Source organism: Pimephales promelas, chromosome 3, assembly GCF_988280905.1.
Source record: "Pimephales promelas chromosome 3, fPimPro1.hap1.1, whole genome shotgun sequence".
NCBI classification, from domain to species: Eukaryota; Metazoa; Chordata; class Actinopteri; order Cypriniformes; family Leuciscidae; genus Pimephales; species Pimephales promelas.
The window spans coordinates 46,106,637-46,114,136 of record NC_142771.1 but is presented as its reverse complement, the minus strand read 5'-3'; the positions used below and the strand labels follow the sequence as shown (position 1 = coordinate 46,114,136).

Below are 7,500 nucleotides of genomic sequence, written 5' to 3'. Positions count from 1 at the left end.
CCTGGTATTCCCAGGCGGTCTCCCATCCAAGTACTAACCAGGCCCGACCCTGCTTAGCTTCCGAGATCAGACGAGTTCGGGCGTTCTCAAGGTGGTATGGCCGTAAGCGAAATCTGCAGCCAAAATTGGGCTATTTGAAGAAGAAAAAAAAGAGACTCTTTCAGGCTTTCTGAAGAAACTGAGAGACTATTTCAGGAATTTTGAGGGGAAAAAAGACAATTTAGGATTTTTGAAACATTTCATTGACTCTTTTTTTTTTTTTTTTTTTTAAACAATAAAGCTTACAGCACCTGGTATTCCCAGGCGGTCTCCCATCCAAGTACTAACCAGGCCCGACCCTGCTTAGCTTCCGAGATCAGACGAGTTCGGGCGTTCTCAAGGTGGTATGGCCGTAAGCGAAATCTGCTGCCAAAATTGGGCTATTTGAATGGTTAGAACATTAGGGTAGTAAACTACATAAAGCTTACAGCACCTGGTATTCCCAGGCGGTCTCCCATCCAAGTACTAACCAGGCCCGACCCTGCTTAGCTTCCGAGATCAGACGAGTTCGGGCGTTCTCAAGGTGGTATGGCCGTAAGCGAAATCTGCTGCCAAAATTGGGCTATTTGAATAGTTAAAACATTAGGGTAGTAAACTATATAAAGCTTACAGCACCTGGTATTCCCAGGCGGTCTCCCATCCAAGTACTAACCAGGCCCGACCCTGCTTAGCTTCCGAGATCAGACGAGTTCGGGCGTTCTCAAGGTGGTATGGCCGTAAGCGAAATCTGCTGCCAAAATTGGGCTATTTGAATGGTTAGAACATTAGGGTAGTAAACTATATAAAGCTTACAGCACCTGGTATTCCCAGGCGGTCTCCCATCCAAGTACTAACCAGGCCCGACCCTGCTTAGCTTCCGAGATCAGACGAGTTCGGGCGTTCTCAAGGTGGTATGGCCGTAAGCGAAATCTGCTGCCAAAATTGGGCTATTTGAATAGTTAAAACATTAGGGTAGTAAACTATATAAAGCTTACAGCACCTGGTATTCCCAGGCGGTCTCCCATCCAAGTACTAACCAGGCCCGACCCTGCTTAGCTTCCGAGATCAGACGAGTTCGGGCGTTCTCAAGGTGGTATGGCCGTAAGCGAAATCTGCTGCCAAAATTGGGCTATTTGAATGGTTAGAACATTAGGGTAGTAAACTATATAAAGCTTACAGCACCTGGTATTCCCAGGCGGTCTCCCATCCAAGTACTAACCAGGCCCGACCCTGCTTAGCTTCCGAGATCAGACGAGTTCGGGCGTTCTCAAGGTGGTATGGCCGTAAGCGAAATCTGCTGCCAAAATTGGGCTATTTGAATGGTTAGAACATTAGGGTAGTAAACTATATAAAGCTTACAGCACCTGGTATTCCCAGGCGGTCTCCCATCCAAGTACTAACCAGGCCCGACCCTGCTTAGCTTCCGAGATCAGACGAGTTCGGGCGTTCTCAAGGTGGTATGGCCGTAAGCGAAATCTGCTGCCAAAATTGGGCTATTTGAATGGTTAGAACATTAGGGTAGTAAACTATATAAAGCTTACAGCACCTGGTATTCCCAGGCGGTCTCCCATCCAAGTACTAACCAGGCCCGACCCTGCTTAGCTTCCGAGACCAGACGAGTTCGGGCGTTCTCAAGGTGGTATGGCCGTAAGCGAAATCTGCTGCCAAAATTGGGCTATTTGAATGGTTAGAACATTAGGGTAGTAAACTATATAAAGCTTACAGCACCTGGTATTCCCAGGCGGTCTCCCATCCAAGTACTAACCAGGCCCGACCCTGCTTAGCTTCCGAGATCAGACGAGTTCGGGCGTTCTCAAGGTGGTATGGCCGTAAGCGAAATCTGCTGCCAAAATTGGGCTATTTGAATGGTTAGAACATTAGGGTAGTAAACTATATAAAGCTTACAGCACCTGGTATTCCCAGGCGGTCTCCCATCCAAGTACTAACCAGGCCCGACCCTGCTTAGCTTCCGAGATCAGACGAGTTCGGGCGTTCTCAAGGTGGTATGGCCGTAAGCGAAATCCGCTGCCAAAATTGGGCTATTTGAATGGTTAGAACATTAGGGTAGTAAACTACATAAAGCTTACAGCACCTGGTATTCCCAGGCGGTCTCCCATCCAAGTACTAACCAGGCCCGACCCTGCTTAGCTTCCGAGATCAGACGAGTTCGGGCGTTCTCAAGGTGGTATGGTCGTAAGCGAAATCTCCTGCCAAAATTGGGCTATTTGAATGGTTAGAACATTAGGGTAGTAAACTACATAAAGCTTACAGCACCTGGTATTCCCAGGCGGTCTCCCATCCAAGTACTAACCAGGCCCGACCCTGCTTAGCTTCCGAGATCAGACGAGTTCGGGCGTTCTCAAGGTGGTATGGCCGTAAGCGAAATCTGCTGCCAAAATTGGGCTATTTGAATGGTTAGAACATTAGGGTAGTAAACTACATAAAGCTTACAGCACCTGGTATTCCCAGGCGGTCTCCCATCCAAGTACTAACCAGGCCCGACCCTGCTTAGCTTCCGAGATCAGACGAGTTCGGGCGTTCTCAAGGTGGTATGGCCGTAAGCGAAATCTGCTGCCAAAATTGGGCTATTTGAATAGTTAAAACATTAGGGTAGTAAACTATATAAAGCTTACAGCACCTGGTATTCCCAGGCGGTCTCCCATCCAAGTACTAACCAGGCCCGACCCTGCTTAGCTTCCGAGATCAGACGAGTTCGGGCGTTCTCAAGGTGGTATGGCCGTAAGCGAAATCTGCTGCCAAAATTGGGCTATTTGAATGGTTAGAACATTAGGGTAGTAAACTATATAAAGCTTACAGCACCTGGTATTCCCAGGCGGTCTCCCATCCAAGTACTAACCAGGCCCGACCCTGCTTAGCTTCCGAGATCAGACGAGTTCGGGCGTTCTCAAGGTGGTATGGCCGTAAGCGAAATCTGCTGCCAAAATTGGGCTATTTGAATAGTTAAAACATTAGGGTAGTAAACTATATAAAGCTTACAGCACCTGGTATTCCCAGGCGGTCTCCCATCCAAGTACTAACCAGGCCCGACCCTGCTTAGCTTCCGAGATCAGACGAGTTCGGGCGTTCTCAAGGTGGTATGGCCGTAAGCGAAATCTGCTGCCAAAATTGGGCTATTTGAATGGTTAGAACATTAGGGTAGTAAACTATATAAAGCTTACAGCACCTGGTATTCCCAGGCGGTCTCCCATCCAAGTACTAACCAGGCCCGACCCTGCTTAGCTTCCGAGATCAGACGAGTTCGGGCGTTCTCAAGGTGGTATGGCCGTAAGCGAAATCTGCTGCCAAAATTGGGCTATTTGAATGGTTAGAACATTAGGGTAGTAAACTATATAAAGCTTACAGCACCTGGTATTCCCAGGCGGTCTCCCATCCAAGTACTAACCAGGCCCGACCCTGCTTAGCTTCCGAGATCAGACGAGTTCGGGCGTTCTCAAGGTGGTATGGCCGTAAGCGAAATCTGCTGCCAAAATTGGGCTATTTGAATGGTTAGAACATTAGGGTAGTAAACTATATAAAGCTTACAGCACCTGGTATTCCCAGGCGGTCTCCCATCCAAGTACTAACCAGGCCCGACCCTGCTTAGCTTCCGAGACCAGACGAGTTCGGGCGTTCTCAAGGTGGTATGGCCGTAAGCGAAATCTGCTGCCAAAATTGGGCTATTTGAATGGTTAGAACATTAGGGTAGTAAACTATATAAAGCTTACAGCACCTGGTATTCCCAGGCGGTCTCCCATCCAAGTACTAACCAGGCCCGACCCTGCTTAGCTTCCGAGATCAGACGAGTTCGGGCGTTCTCAAGGTGGTATGGCCGTAAGCGAAATCTGCTGCCAAAATTGGGCTATTTGAATGGTTAGAACATTAGGGTAGTAAACTATATAAAGCTTACAGCACCTGGTATTCCCAGGCGGTCTCCCATCCAAGTACTAACCAGGCCCGACCCTGCTTAGCTTCCGAGATCAGACGAGTTCGGGCGTTCTCAAGGTGGTATGGCCGTAAGCGAAATCCGCTGCCAAAATTGGGCTATTTGAATGGTTAGAACATTAGGGTAGTAAACTACATAAAGCTTACAGCACCTGGTATTCCCAGGCGGTCTCCCATCCAAGTACTAACCAGGCCCGACCCTGCTTAGCTTCCGAGATCAGACGAGTTCGGGCGTTCTCAAGGTGGTATGGTCGTAAGCGAAATCTCCTGCCAAAATTGGGCTATTTGAATGGTTAGAACATTAGGGTAGTAAACTACATAAAGCTTACAGCACCTGGTATTCCCAGGCGGTCTCCCATCCAAGTACTAACCAGGCCCGACCCTGCTTAGCTTCCGAGATCAGACGAGTTCGGGCGTTCTCAAGGTGGTATGGCCGTAAGCGAAATCTGCTGCCAAAATTGGGCTATTTGAATGGTTAGAACATTAGGGTAGTAAACTACATAAAGCTTACAGCACCTGGTATTCCCAGGCGGTCTCCCATCCAAGTACTAACCAGGCCCGACCCTGCTTAGCATCCGAGATCAGACGAGTTCGGGCGTTCTCAAGGTGGTATGGCCGTAAGCGAAATCTGCAGCCAAAATTGGGCTATTTGAAGAAGAAAAAAAAGAGACTCTTTCAGGCTTTCTGAAGAAACTGAGAGACTATTTCAGGAATTTTGAGGGGAAAAAAGACAATTTAGGATTTTTGAAACATTTCATTGACTCTTTTTTTTTTTTTTTTTTTTAAACAATAAAGCTTACAGCACCTGGTATTCCCAGGCGGTCTCCCATCCAAGTACTAACCAGGCCCGACCCTGCTTAGCTTCCGAGATCAGACGAGTTCGGGCGTTCTCAAGGTGGTATGGCCGTAAGCGAAATCTGCTGCCAAAATTGGGCTATTTGAATGGTTAGAACATTAGGGTAGTAAACTACATAAAGCTTACAGCACCTGGTATTCCCAGGCGGTCTCCCATCCAAGTACTAACCAGGCCCGACCCTGCTTAGCTTCCGAGATCAGACGAGTTCGGGCGTTCTCAAGGTGGTATGGTCGTAAGCGAAATCTCCTGCCAAAATTGGGCTATTTGAATGGTTAGAACATTAGGGTAGTAAACTACATAAAGCTTACAGCACCTGGTATTCCCAGGCGGTCTCCCATCCAAGTACTAACCAGGCCCGACCCTGCTTAGCTTCCGAGATCAGACGAGTTCGGGCGTTCTCAAGGTGGTATGGCCGTAAGCGAAATCTGCTGCCAAAATTGGGCTATTTGAATGGTTAGAACATTAGGGTAGTAAACTACATAAAGCTTACAGCACCTGGTATTCCCAGGCGGTCTCCCATCCAAGTACTAACCAGGCCCGACCCTGCTTAGCTTCCGAGATCAGACGAGTTCGGGCGTTCTCAAGGTGGTATGGCCGTAAGCGAAATCTGCAGGCAAAATTGGGCTATTTGAAGAAGAAAAAAAAGAGACTCTTTCAGGCTTTCTGAAGAAACTGAGAGACTATTTCAGGAATTTTGAGGGGAAAAAAGACAATTTAGGATTTTTGAAACATTTCATTGACTCTTTTTTTTTTTTTTTTTTTTTAAACAATAAAGCTTACAGCACCTGGTATTCCCAGGCGGTCACCCATCCAAGTACTAACCAGGCCCGACCCTGCCTAGCTTCCGAGATCAGACGAGTTCGGGCGTTCTCAAGGTGGTATGGCCGTAAGCGAAATCTGCTGCCAAAATTGGGCTATTTGAATAGTTGAAACATTAGGGTAGTAAACTATATAAAGCTTACAGCACCTGCTATTCCCAGGCGGTCTCCCATCCAAGTACTAACCAGGCCCGACCCTGCTTAGCTTCCGAGATCAGACGAGTTCGGGCGTTCTCAAGGTGGTATGGCCGTAAGCGAAATCTGCTGCCAAAATTGGGCTATTTGAATGGTTAGAACATTAGGGTAGTAAACTATATAAAGCTTACAGCACCTGGTATTCCCAGGCGGTCTCCCATCCAAGTACTAACCAGCCCCGACCCTGCTTAGCTTCCGAGATCAGACGAGTTCGGGCGTTCTCAAGGTGGTATGGCCGTAAGCGAAATCTGCTGCCAAAATTGGGCTATTTGAATAGTTAAAACATTAGGGTAGTAAACTATATAAAGCTTACAGCACCTGGTATTCCCAGGCGGTCTCCCATCCAAGTACTAACCAGGCCCGACCCTGCTTAGCTTCCGAGATCAGACGAGTTCGGGCGTTCTCAAGGTGGTATGGCCGTAAGCGAAATCTGCTGCCAAAATTGGGCTATTTGAATGGTTAGAACATTAGGGTAGTAAACTATATAAAGCTTACAGCACCTGGTATTCCCAGGCGGTCTCCCATCCAAGTACTAACCAGGCCCGACCCTGCTTAGCTTCCGAGATCAGACGAGTTCGGGCGTTCTCAAGGTGGTATGGCCGTAAGCGAAATCTGCTGCCAAAATTGGGCTATTTGAATGGTTAGAACATTAGGGTAGTAAACTACATAAAGCTTACAGCACCTGGTATTCCCAGGCGGTCTCCCATCCAAGTACTAACCAGGCCCGACCCTGCTTAGCTTCCGAGATCAGACGAGTTCGGGCGTTCTCAAGGTGGTATGGTCGTAAGCGAAATCTCCTGCCAAAATTGGGCTATTTGAATGGTTAGAACATTAGGGTAGTAAACTACATAAAGCTTACAGCACCTGGTATTCCCAGGCGGTCTCCCATCCAAGTACTAACCAGGCCCGACCCTGCTTAGCTTCCGAGATCAGACGAGTTCGGGCGTTCTCAAGGTGGTATGGCCGTAAGCGAAATCTGCTGCCAAAATTGGGCTATTTGAATGGTTAGAACATTAGGGTAGTAAACTACATAAAGCTTACAGCACCTGGTATTCCCAGGCGGTCTCCCATCCAAGTACTAACCAGGCCCGACCCTGCTTAGCTTCCGAGATCAGACGAGTTCGGGCGTTCTCAAGGTGGTATGGTCGTAAGCGAAATCTCCTGCCAAAATTGGGCTATTTGAATGGTTAGAACATTAGGGTAGTAAACTACATAAAGCTTACAGCACCTGGTATTCCCAGGCGGTCTCCCATCCAAGTACTAACCAGGCCCGACCCTGCTTAGCTTCCGAGATCAGACGAGTTCGGGCGTTCTCAAGGTGGTATGGCCGTAAGCGAAATCTGCTGCCAAAATTGGGCTATTTGAATGGTTAGAACATTAGGGTAGTAAACTACATAAAGCTTACAGCACCTGGTATTCCCAGGCGGTCTCCCATCCAAGTACTAACCAGGCCCGACCCTGCTTAGCATCCGAGATCAGACGAGTTCGGGCGTTCTCAAGGTGGTATGGCCGTAAGCGAAATCTGCAGCCAAAATTGGGCTATTTGAAGAAGAAAAAAAAGAGACTCTTTCAGGCTTTCTGAAGAAACTGAGAGACTATTTCAGGAATTTTGAGGGGAAAAAAGACAATTTAGGATTTTTGAAACATTTCATTGACTCTTTTTTTTTTTTT

At 47.7% G+C, this 7,500-nt stretch overlaps 39 non-coding genes across 39 annotated transcripts in view; all 39 read right to left on the bottom strand.

Moving 5' to 3' along the window:
- Nucleotides 1-108, bottom strand: part of LOC148988977 (5S ribosomal RNA) — a 119-nt gene extending 11 nt beyond the window's left edge. The window contains exon 1 of the ribosomal RNA XR_016155969.1: nt 1-108. This exon is cut by the window's left edge and continues 11 nt beyond it. This is a non-coding gene — a ribosomal RNA (5S ribosomal RNA).
- A 170-nt stretch (nt 109-278) lies between these two features.
- LOC148988976 (5S ribosomal RNA) lies at nt 279-397 on the bottom strand. The gene has a single exon (XR_016155968.1). It is a non-coding gene; the product is annotated as a 5S ribosomal RNA (ribosomal RNA).
- A 63-nt stretch (nt 398-460) lies between these two features.
- Nucleotides 461-579, bottom strand: LOC148988975 (5S ribosomal RNA). The gene has a single exon (XR_016155967.1). It is a non-coding gene; the product is annotated as a 5S ribosomal RNA (ribosomal RNA).
- A 63-nt stretch (nt 580-642) lies between these two features.
- Nucleotides 643-761, bottom strand: LOC148988974 (5S ribosomal RNA). Its single transcript, XR_016155966.1, has one exon. It is a non-coding gene; the product is annotated as a 5S ribosomal RNA (ribosomal RNA).
- A 63-nt stretch (nt 762-824) lies between these two features.
- Nucleotides 825-943, bottom strand: LOC148988973 (5S ribosomal RNA). The gene has a single exon (XR_016155964.1). It is a non-coding gene; the product is annotated as a 5S ribosomal RNA (ribosomal RNA).
- Nucleotides 944-1,006: 63 nt separating this feature from the next.
- LOC148988972 (5S ribosomal RNA) lies at nt 1,007-1,125 on the bottom strand. Its single transcript, XR_016155963.1, has one exon. It is a non-coding gene; the product is annotated as a 5S ribosomal RNA (ribosomal RNA).
- A 63-nt stretch (nt 1,126-1,188) lies between these two features.
- LOC148988971 (5S ribosomal RNA) lies at nt 1,189-1,307 on the bottom strand. The gene has a single exon (XR_016155962.1). It is a non-coding gene; the product is annotated as a 5S ribosomal RNA (ribosomal RNA).
- Nucleotides 1,308-1,370: 63 nt separating this feature from the next.
- Nucleotides 1,371-1,489, bottom strand: LOC148988970 (5S ribosomal RNA). The gene has a single exon (XR_016155961.1). It is a non-coding gene; the product is annotated as a 5S ribosomal RNA (ribosomal RNA).
- A 63-nt stretch (nt 1,490-1,552) lies between these two features.
- LOC148988969 (5S ribosomal RNA) lies at nt 1,553-1,671 on the bottom strand. The gene has a single exon (XR_016161184.1). It is a non-coding gene; the product is annotated as a 5S ribosomal RNA (ribosomal RNA).
- Nucleotides 1,672-1,734: 63 nt separating this feature from the next.
- On the bottom strand, nt 1,735-1,853 carry LOC148988968 (5S ribosomal RNA). The gene has a single exon (XR_016155960.1). It is a non-coding gene; the product is annotated as a 5S ribosomal RNA (ribosomal RNA).
- Nucleotides 1,854-1,916: 63 nt separating this feature from the next.
- On the bottom strand, nt 1,917-2,035 carry LOC148988967 (5S ribosomal RNA). Its single transcript, XR_016155958.1, has one exon. It is a non-coding gene; the product is annotated as a 5S ribosomal RNA (ribosomal RNA).
- Nucleotides 2,036-2,098: 63 nt separating this feature from the next.
- On the bottom strand, nt 2,099-2,217 carry LOC148988966 (5S ribosomal RNA). The gene has a single exon (XR_016163005.1). It is a non-coding gene; the product is annotated as a 5S ribosomal RNA (ribosomal RNA).
- A 63-nt stretch (nt 2,218-2,280) lies between these two features.
- Nucleotides 2,281-2,399, bottom strand: LOC148988965 (5S ribosomal RNA). The gene has a single exon (XR_016155957.1). It is a non-coding gene; the product is annotated as a 5S ribosomal RNA (ribosomal RNA).
- Nucleotides 2,400-2,462: 63 nt separating this feature from the next.
- LOC148988964 (5S ribosomal RNA) lies at nt 2,463-2,581 on the bottom strand. Its single transcript, XR_016155956.1, has one exon. It is a non-coding gene; the product is annotated as a 5S ribosomal RNA (ribosomal RNA).
- A 63-nt stretch (nt 2,582-2,644) lies between these two features.
- LOC148988963 (5S ribosomal RNA) lies at nt 2,645-2,763 on the bottom strand. The gene has a single exon (XR_016155955.1). It is a non-coding gene; the product is annotated as a 5S ribosomal RNA (ribosomal RNA).
- A 63-nt stretch (nt 2,764-2,826) lies between these two features.
- Nucleotides 2,827-2,945, bottom strand: LOC148988962 (5S ribosomal RNA). Its single transcript, XR_016155954.1, has one exon. It is a non-coding gene; the product is annotated as a 5S ribosomal RNA (ribosomal RNA).
- Nucleotides 2,946-3,008: 63 nt separating this feature from the next.
- On the bottom strand, nt 3,009-3,127 carry LOC148988961 (5S ribosomal RNA). The gene has a single exon (XR_016155953.1). It is a non-coding gene; the product is annotated as a 5S ribosomal RNA (ribosomal RNA).
- Nucleotides 3,128-3,190: 63 nt separating this feature from the next.
- Nucleotides 3,191-3,309, bottom strand: LOC148988960 (5S ribosomal RNA). Its single transcript, XR_016155952.1, has one exon. It is a non-coding gene; the product is annotated as a 5S ribosomal RNA (ribosomal RNA).
- Nucleotides 3,310-3,372: 63 nt separating this feature from the next.
- On the bottom strand, nt 3,373-3,491 carry LOC148988959 (5S ribosomal RNA). The gene has a single exon (XR_016155951.1). It is a non-coding gene; the product is annotated as a 5S ribosomal RNA (ribosomal RNA).
- Nucleotides 3,492-3,554: 63 nt separating this feature from the next.
- LOC148988958 (5S ribosomal RNA) lies at nt 3,555-3,673 on the bottom strand. Its single transcript, XR_016161183.1, has one exon. It is a non-coding gene; the product is annotated as a 5S ribosomal RNA (ribosomal RNA).
- Nucleotides 3,674-3,736: 63 nt separating this feature from the next.
- On the bottom strand, nt 3,737-3,855 carry LOC148988957 (5S ribosomal RNA). The gene has a single exon (XR_016155950.1). It is a non-coding gene; the product is annotated as a 5S ribosomal RNA (ribosomal RNA).
- A 63-nt stretch (nt 3,856-3,918) lies between these two features.
- LOC148988956 (5S ribosomal RNA) lies at nt 3,919-4,037 on the bottom strand. Its single transcript, XR_016155949.1, has one exon. It is a non-coding gene; the product is annotated as a 5S ribosomal RNA (ribosomal RNA).
- A 63-nt stretch (nt 4,038-4,100) lies between these two features.
- LOC148988955 (5S ribosomal RNA) lies at nt 4,101-4,219 on the bottom strand. The gene has a single exon (XR_016163004.1). It is a non-coding gene; the product is annotated as a 5S ribosomal RNA (ribosomal RNA).
- Nucleotides 4,220-4,282: 63 nt separating this feature from the next.
- LOC148988954 (5S ribosomal RNA) lies at nt 4,283-4,401 on the bottom strand. The gene has a single exon (XR_016155947.1). It is a non-coding gene; the product is annotated as a 5S ribosomal RNA (ribosomal RNA).
- A 63-nt stretch (nt 4,402-4,464) lies between these two features.
- Nucleotides 4,465-4,583, bottom strand: LOC148988953 (5S ribosomal RNA). The gene has a single exon (XR_016162041.1). It is a non-coding gene; the product is annotated as a 5S ribosomal RNA (ribosomal RNA).
- A 170-nt stretch (nt 4,584-4,753) lies between these two features.
- Nucleotides 4,754-4,872, bottom strand: LOC148988952 (5S ribosomal RNA). The gene has a single exon (XR_016155946.1). It is a non-coding gene; the product is annotated as a 5S ribosomal RNA (ribosomal RNA).
- A 63-nt stretch (nt 4,873-4,935) lies between these two features.
- LOC148988951 (5S ribosomal RNA) lies at nt 4,936-5,054 on the bottom strand. Its single transcript, XR_016163003.1, has one exon. It is a non-coding gene; the product is annotated as a 5S ribosomal RNA (ribosomal RNA).
- A 63-nt stretch (nt 5,055-5,117) lies between these two features.
- On the bottom strand, nt 5,118-5,236 carry LOC148988950 (5S ribosomal RNA). Its single transcript, XR_016155945.1, has one exon. It is a non-coding gene; the product is annotated as a 5S ribosomal RNA (ribosomal RNA).
- A 63-nt stretch (nt 5,237-5,299) lies between these two features.
- On the bottom strand, nt 5,300-5,418 carry LOC148988949 (5S ribosomal RNA). Its single transcript, XR_016155944.1, has one exon. It is a non-coding gene; the product is annotated as a 5S ribosomal RNA (ribosomal RNA).
- Nucleotides 5,419-5,589: 171 nt separating this feature from the next.
- Nucleotides 5,590-5,708, bottom strand: LOC148988948 (5S ribosomal RNA). The gene has a single exon (XR_016162611.1). It is a non-coding gene; the product is annotated as a 5S ribosomal RNA (ribosomal RNA).
- Nucleotides 5,709-5,771: 63 nt separating this feature from the next.
- LOC148988947 (5S ribosomal RNA) lies at nt 5,772-5,890 on the bottom strand. The gene has a single exon (XR_016162315.1). It is a non-coding gene; the product is annotated as a 5S ribosomal RNA (ribosomal RNA).
- Nucleotides 5,891-5,953: 63 nt separating this feature from the next.
- LOC148988946 (5S ribosomal RNA) lies at nt 5,954-6,072 on the bottom strand. Its single transcript, XR_016163583.1, has one exon. It is a non-coding gene; the product is annotated as a 5S ribosomal RNA (ribosomal RNA).
- A 63-nt stretch (nt 6,073-6,135) lies between these two features.
- Nucleotides 6,136-6,254, bottom strand: LOC148988945 (5S ribosomal RNA). Its single transcript, XR_016155943.1, has one exon. It is a non-coding gene; the product is annotated as a 5S ribosomal RNA (ribosomal RNA).
- A 63-nt stretch (nt 6,255-6,317) lies between these two features.
- Nucleotides 6,318-6,436, bottom strand: LOC148988944 (5S ribosomal RNA). The gene has a single exon (XR_016155942.1). It is a non-coding gene; the product is annotated as a 5S ribosomal RNA (ribosomal RNA).
- A 63-nt stretch (nt 6,437-6,499) lies between these two features.
- On the bottom strand, nt 6,500-6,618 carry LOC148988943 (5S ribosomal RNA). The gene has a single exon (XR_016163002.1). It is a non-coding gene; the product is annotated as a 5S ribosomal RNA (ribosomal RNA).
- Nucleotides 6,619-6,681: 63 nt separating this feature from the next.
- Nucleotides 6,682-6,800, bottom strand: LOC148988942 (5S ribosomal RNA). Its single transcript, XR_016155941.1, has one exon. It is a non-coding gene; the product is annotated as a 5S ribosomal RNA (ribosomal RNA).
- A 63-nt stretch (nt 6,801-6,863) lies between these two features.
- On the bottom strand, nt 6,864-6,982 carry LOC148988941 (5S ribosomal RNA). Its single transcript, XR_016163001.1, has one exon. It is a non-coding gene; the product is annotated as a 5S ribosomal RNA (ribosomal RNA).
- A 63-nt stretch (nt 6,983-7,045) lies between these two features.
- Nucleotides 7,046-7,164, bottom strand: LOC148988940 (5S ribosomal RNA). The gene has a single exon (XR_016155940.1). It is a non-coding gene; the product is annotated as a 5S ribosomal RNA (ribosomal RNA).
- A 63-nt stretch (nt 7,165-7,227) lies between these two features.
- Nucleotides 7,228-7,346, bottom strand: LOC148988939 (5S ribosomal RNA). Its single transcript, XR_016162040.1, has one exon. It is a non-coding gene; the product is annotated as a 5S ribosomal RNA (ribosomal RNA).
- Nucleotides 7,347-7,500: the final 154 nt, after the last annotated feature.